The sequence below is a fragment of the Calypte anna genome, chromosome 1 (assembly GCF_003957555.1).
Source record: "Calypte anna isolate BGI_N300 chromosome 1, bCalAnn1_v1.p, whole genome shotgun sequence".
In the NCBI taxonomy this organism is placed as follows: Eukaryota; Metazoa; Chordata; class Aves; order Apodiformes; family Trochilidae; genus Calypte; species Calypte anna.
The window spans coordinates 47,000,772-47,007,723 of NC_044244.1; positions in this window are offsets into that span (position 1 = coordinate 47,000,772).

The following is a 6,952-nucleotide window of genomic DNA, read 5'->3' on the forward strand; positions in this document are numbered from 1 at the left end:
CCTTTCACTCCCTTGTGTCTCTTGTCATGGAGGCAGGTCATGGAGGCAGAGGGAGGCCCCAGTGCTGCCTGGATTCATAGTGGAATGGGGGAAAGTTTCTCAGCAAGTCTCATGTTCATGGCATGGCAGTGATAGGCATATTGAGGTCTGGGTCTGTCAGCCTTGGAGAACTCAGCGCTGATATTTTGGCCCACAGGCACCAGAGAGGTGCAATGCTTGTTCAGTTCTGGTCCCCACTATACAAAAAAAGATGTGGCTGGAGATAGTCCAGAGAAGGGCCACAAAGATGATGAAAGGACTGGGAATCCTGCTGTATGAGGAAAGCCTGAGATAACTGGGTTTATTCAGCCTGAAGAAAAGAAGGCTTAGGAGAGAGTTCATTGCCTTGTTTCCTTACTTAAAGGGTGGCTACCAAGAAGATGTCAGTGTGTCAGTGGGTTTTGATGAGTGCACTTGTAAAGAACTACACAAGGTGTTGAAGTATCACATAAAATGAGGAAGAAACAAAAAGGAAGGGAGGACTGATGGATAGTGCAAAATCTTGTGTTGGCAAAGAGAATACAAATACAAAAATACGAAGTGGGTATCAGGTAGTACAGCAAGACATCAGAGTCCCTTCTGTCATGTCCCTGGGAGCACCACCAGCCCTCACTGTCCCTTCTCAGCCCATGGCCTGGGACCCCATTTGAGCCCCTGGGGCCATTGGTCCCTGCCCCAGACACTCTCCAGCAGGGCAAGTCTCCAGCTCCCCACACCCATGCCCTACACAGCCATGGCCCCCTTGAGCTGGATCCACTTGTGGGTCTGTGTCCCAGCCTGTTCTTGTCCCTGTGACCCTACTTTGGGGTCTGTGTCTGACCCTGGTTTGTCCACTGCAGGTTTAACACCCTGAAGTCTCCAGGTACCATCCTGTGCCTGTACTTCTTTGGGCTGCATCATGTGTACCTGCTTTGGAGGCTTCTGTTGTTCTTCTCCATAATTATACTATGGTTATAAATGTGTTGTAATACACATACTCTCAGCTCATTAGTAATATCTATAATAAAATTACTATCCCATATGGCTATGCCATATGATTCTGCCATATGATTTTGCTCAACTCTAGAACTAAGCAGAAGTTAAGTAAATTAGGCAATAGCCACCTGGACATCAGGAAATTCCTTTTATGGCTAAACAAGATAAAACATACTTCCAGGAAGGCCAAAACAAGTCCATACCAAGTCTGATATGTACTGAGGTGCAAGCTGTCCCTAAGCCATGGCATCACAGTGCTCCCAGGGCTAGGAAGCTATAGTCATAAGCACAGGGCTGGGGAGGTGGAAGAAACATTTCTGAGGGACCAGGTGGAGGGGAAAGGTTTGGCAAACAGCCACCCAATGAAAGCAAAACATTCCTTGCCTGAAGGCAACCAGACACATAGGAAATAGAGGGGTGGAGCATGTGGTGGGATCCTGGCATTGCTTTTCCAGTTACAGCTGAAAATAGCCAAACAGTGATGGTAGAGAGGCTATTACAGAGCTGGTGCTCTCAAAGATTCCTCCACCATCCAGATCTGCTCAGAGACAGTGGCTTCCAGCTGGGATTTTCCTGAGTAATCTTTACATGACCCAGCCATTCCTGTTCAATACCTCCTGAGATGCATGGAACACAGATGGCAATGCTACCTCCTGGTTAATACATCAGTGAGAAAGAGAGTGCCAAACACAGTGGCCATCAAACTACTCGCTCAGTGTCAAACTGCATCAGGGGGTCCCCAACAACATTTCTTTGTGCCCTAAAGGGCTGCATGAGGTCTCCTACAGTAGATGGTTTCTCCTTGCACCAATGTATCTGAGCAAACAGTTGTGATCACCTCAGTATGAAATCCACTACTGGCTGGCTAATGATCATCACAAAGGTAGGACTTAGTTTCCTTTTTAATTGTTACTAGCCTTCCCTGATTTTATTTGTTATGATCACAGGGAAGGTTGGTTTTGATTTGGTATTACATATGCTTCAGATACTGGTATGACCACAGGGTTTGGGGTTCCTTAAGGTTTTATCATAGCTTCAATTCATGCAGCTGTATATCTGCCACATCTCTCAGAGTCTAAGGCAATGAACTTGGACATTATGTATCTTGATCTTAAAACTATAAGGCAATTAAACTATCTCATGGGCACCTTCTTTAGGAAAGAAAAAGCTTCTTGACCTTAACTGCGTTTGTGACCATGCATGCAGCCTTTCAATCATGCCATAACCTTCTCAGTTGTAACTCCCAGAGCTTTACCCACGCCTGTGTGAAATCAAATGCAGAGACAGTAAATGCAAGAAATCCTTGTGATTTGTTAGAAGAAGAAAACTTCTTCCTCTGACATTTCTGGCAGAAAATATGAAATCTGAAGATCCTAAACCCAAATAAAAATGTCAGCATCTTTTTTATCAACACCTTGTGATTACTAATGAAATGTCATACTTTTAGGTGCCTTACTTGACTCAAGAATGCTGAAGGCTGGGGGTGAACCATACGGTTAAGCTTGTTCCCCCTCATGCACCAGAGGGGCATAGCTCAAAACTCTAGAAGAAAAAAGACAAAACAGAAACCTCTGGCAAAAAATTCTGGCAAAACAGATGAATTTTTTTCCCAGTATATATTTTTCTTTCTGCCTCCCCTCTCTTTTTTTCTCATGAATATGTGATGTAAGGAAAATGAAGTATCTGAGGTTTAATGCTCTACCTCTCGCCCAGAAAACATGCAATTGTAATAAAAAACATCTGTCGTGTTTCCCCATAAAAAGCAGAGAGCAGATATAAAAGGATTGACTGTCTGTGTCTTATTTCATTTTTGTCTCTGTGAAATAGGAGTATGGAGGCATCAAAAATGCATAACAACGTTCAAGTTTGCTTTGTAACCTGCAATTTATTTACTTAAATTCAATTAGAGTCTCATCCATCAAACACAGTATAGCACTTGAGAGGGGACAGGTTAAAATCTTGTAATCAAAAATCTGCCAAGTTTTGCTTGCGTGATGTCAGTGGTTCCCATATTCCTTTTCTTATGCCACAGGTTTCTTCCAGGACAGGGTCCTTGGCTTCCAAGTCCAAGAGTCAGCTCACCAGTTCTCAGTGCTGAGACTAATGTGCAAAATAAAGGTCTGATTTGGATGTGATTCTGGTCCTTCCGAAATAAATGGCAACATTCCCCATAGCTCCAGTGGGAGAAAGGTTCTCTGCATTACTTCTGCTATTGCTCATTGCAGTCTGCATAGGAGCATGCAGAGAGAGCTGCCAGACAATTCAAGACAAGAGCCCTTGTCTTACCAGAAGGTTTTTTATCATCACACATTCAACTTTAATCTTAGCCATAAATTTACAGCTTGTAATTGATCCATTAGTAACTGGAGTGGCTGGATGGGAAGTTCATAAGTCATAAATGGTGGCAGCTTTAGACTAAAGAGTTCTGAGCTCAGGATAGACAGCTGGTTCATTTCTCCTAGTCAGCACACTCAAATCATCTCCCTCATGGATGTAACAATAATTAGGAATAAGAAACAAAACTGTGATAACCCTTGGCAGCTAAACTAAGGATTAAACAAGGAAAATTAATATTTACTAAAGCAATCTACAAATTAAGCAAAATGGAGACCAGAACATCCAGGACATGGACCTCTGTGTTCTCTGACCTGGAGATACAAGCACCACAAGAACCAAAAGCAAATGATTATGCCTTTATTTTTTTGAGACACCAGACTTTTCTGCAGAACAGAGGGATCTGTCATATAACCTGGGCAAAGTGATTCCTGGCAGCTCTTTGAGATACTCTACATCTATAGCAGCTACTTGGAGTCTTCATGCAGTTCAGCACCATGACTGGCAGACACCTTGTTCTTGCCTGATATATTCTCTGCTGTGTCCTCGAGCTCTTCAGAGGAATCATTTCTTGGATGGAAATGAGGCTCCTGGGAATCCTATTTAGGCTCTGTACCTAAGATAAAGGATATTAGTCAGCCAGGAGCAGCCCAGACCTTTCTCACTATTTCAGAACTGAGTCTGGAGTTCAGTTTCCACCAGGAGAGGGTAAAAAGGTTCCTCCTTCCTCTTTGGGTTTAAATCATGGATAGCTCTCTGGTCTGCTTTACTTTGCTTGCCTGAAGCAACCTGGTCTAGAAAGGTTATTAAATAAAATCCAAGTAACTTCCATAATTTCATATTAATCAACTAGATCACAAGCTCTGCAATACAGAAATTGACTAACTACTTCTTAATGTTTCAAAGCCAATGGTGAGAGAGGAGGTTTATTGATAAATGTATTTTATATTTAATTTTCTGGAGAGAAGGGGAAAAACAAAGCCAAGCACATTTAAACGTTTGCCCAAAACTAATTTTTTATAGCAGATCCTAGGTTCCTAATTGATTTAAAAGTTAAAGAATCTCCCCAATATGTTTAGATCAAATCTATCTCACCAGTTTTGAGGCCATTATGTTAGTCATAGATTTACTAATCATATATTAAATCTCAGTTTAGAACAAGTAATTCACTTAGTTTCTAATGAAAGTAGTCTAAAAAAACAAACAAGCAAAGACAAATAAAGGAACTAAAACCCAAAACAGAACCAGACTATCTTGCCACAAAGGACAACACATTTTAGCAGAATATTTTGAAAACAGACACACCTCAAAGAAGCTCCCTGTCAGAGTAAAAATGACATTGTGACCAGAAGAATCTCTGTGTTTATTCTTTGGATCCTCTGGCCTGCACTGTCTTCTGCAAAGGACCATGTTTAGTACTAAAAAGTTTTCAGTAGTTTTACCTAAATAGCAAATACAAAGTTTCTCCATTTGAAATTTCTTATATTCTTTTTCATGCTTTTTCAGTAGCATAAAGAATGGAGGAGCATGGACTGATAGCCAGTCTCTTTTGTTTCTCTCATTTGCTGTGGATTCCTCTGGATTAACCTCACATTTTTATGGTCTAAAATCAGGACCAATTCTGTTGTTTCTCACTGTAGCTGCACGTGCCTTAGAATAAAGCAAAAAAAATCAGTCTTGCTTTGTATATTTTTCTCCCCAAAACTCTATGGATACAATAGTGCCTAATTTCAATGAGAGTGGAAATTCAAGTATCAAGCAGTTAAGTCTTAACTCCCAGGGCTCTCTGCAGCCAGTACTCTACAAATTGAACGCTTGCCCATCTATTTTCAATCCAGCCTGAACAATGGCACTCCCTATGAAGCTCCAGGTTTGTTCCCTACTCTGTGCCTTCCATTGCCTGCACACCTGCAAAGGAGATTGCAACTGGCTGGGGCCATGGCATTCGGCCAAATTCCACACAGGAAGGGGGGGTGTCAGCAAACAGACTCTAGTGGGTCTGCCAGATGGTTGTGTTAAGTCGTTTGTTGCATGTAAGTCATTCTGCAGGTTCCTAGCATGGAAAGTGTCTTTAGGTTTTTCTACCTAAGGAAATTGTTTGGCGCTTTTTTTCATCTTTTCCCCAAACAGAAAAAATAGATGAAATGTCTTCTTCATTCCCTGTGTTAAGATTTTTTAGTTTCCTATCTGCAAAGATATTAGTTTCATAATAAGATAAGATAATTTTATGTGTTCATACCTACTCTACACACCCTGGAGAAAAGCTGGTAAAGCACAGAAGTAGAAACAATTCTTCCCCAAATCTTTTTTCTCTCTTATTTATTCTTCTGTTTTCCCTATTCTCATAGTCATACCCTACTTTCTTTCCCTGTTTCTCTTTATTACCTCTGTTCCTTTCAAATATTTTCTTCCCAACTAAAAACAAACTAAAGTGTCAGCCCACAGTGGTCTTCTGCATTTGTCTTCTGCCCTTTGTTATAGGGAATTGGATCAGGAGGTGGTCTTGGGCTCCAGGAAAGAAGGGGGAAGAGAGGCATTGTTTGTCCCTGCCAAGGACTTCAGCAACCCCCAGCCTTTTATTTAATAGTATCTATCATATTCATTTCTGCCTCTCATGGGGTAAGCACTTATATAAATAAATTGCTATTATTATTTACCTAGAGAGTGTGTGCATAGCAGCTGGTATGAATAGTTTGGAAATGTCAATCCAGATGTCAGTGTTCCTGTAAGTGTTCTTTCACACGAATGACCCAGGTGACCTTTCCATAATCTGATTCTTTATGTTTTGATGGTTTGTTGGAAACAAACTTCCTGTTAACGAAGCATATGGTATCTGCACATTTCATTGCTACTTTAGGTACGTAACAGTGGACTTAATACTCTCCACCCCCCATTATCTCACAAGATTTTTTTTGCCCTTTTATATTTTGTGAAGGCCCCACCAGATCAGGAAAAGTATCAGAGAACCATAAGAAGAAGATGTGGCATGACAAGGGGCTTTGCCATCTCATAGCCAAGAAGGTGAAAGTGCCTAAAACACTTTTCTTTTCCTCCTGAGGTTTTAGGGTTTCTGGTTGGGGTTTTTTTGGTTTTTTTGTTTTTTTCAAGCAGGGTCAAGGTGAACTCCTAAGCACCTCTCCCTGCCTGATCTTTAAGCTCTGGTTACTCTCACCTATCTGGTTTACAGGAGTCTGCAGTGAGCCTCATCCCTGCCTGCTGCCTTCTGCCTTCGACTGTGAACCAGCCCAGGATCCTGGCAAAATAACACAATTTGCTCATCAGAAGATTCGCTAGAAAACACCAGATGAAGGATGGACTACTTGAGAAGAGATTCAGCATCCAAGCCACAGCAAACAGTAGCTAAGCAATACCCTCCTTTCTTTTTAAAATGTGATGAGGAAAAATCTGTGTCCTTCCTGGAGAAGCTGTCAGGGGCATAACTCTGGCAGCGATGGCTCTGACTTCACCTGCCTCTCCAGATGAGTCACGGAGTGTTATAAAAAGCAAGGACCTGCCAAGTTTCATTTATTGGAAGTAAATGGAAATTTCAGCAAGCAGCTGCTCTTTCATTACTCGATACTTTTTCTCTGCGGGTTTCTTGAAA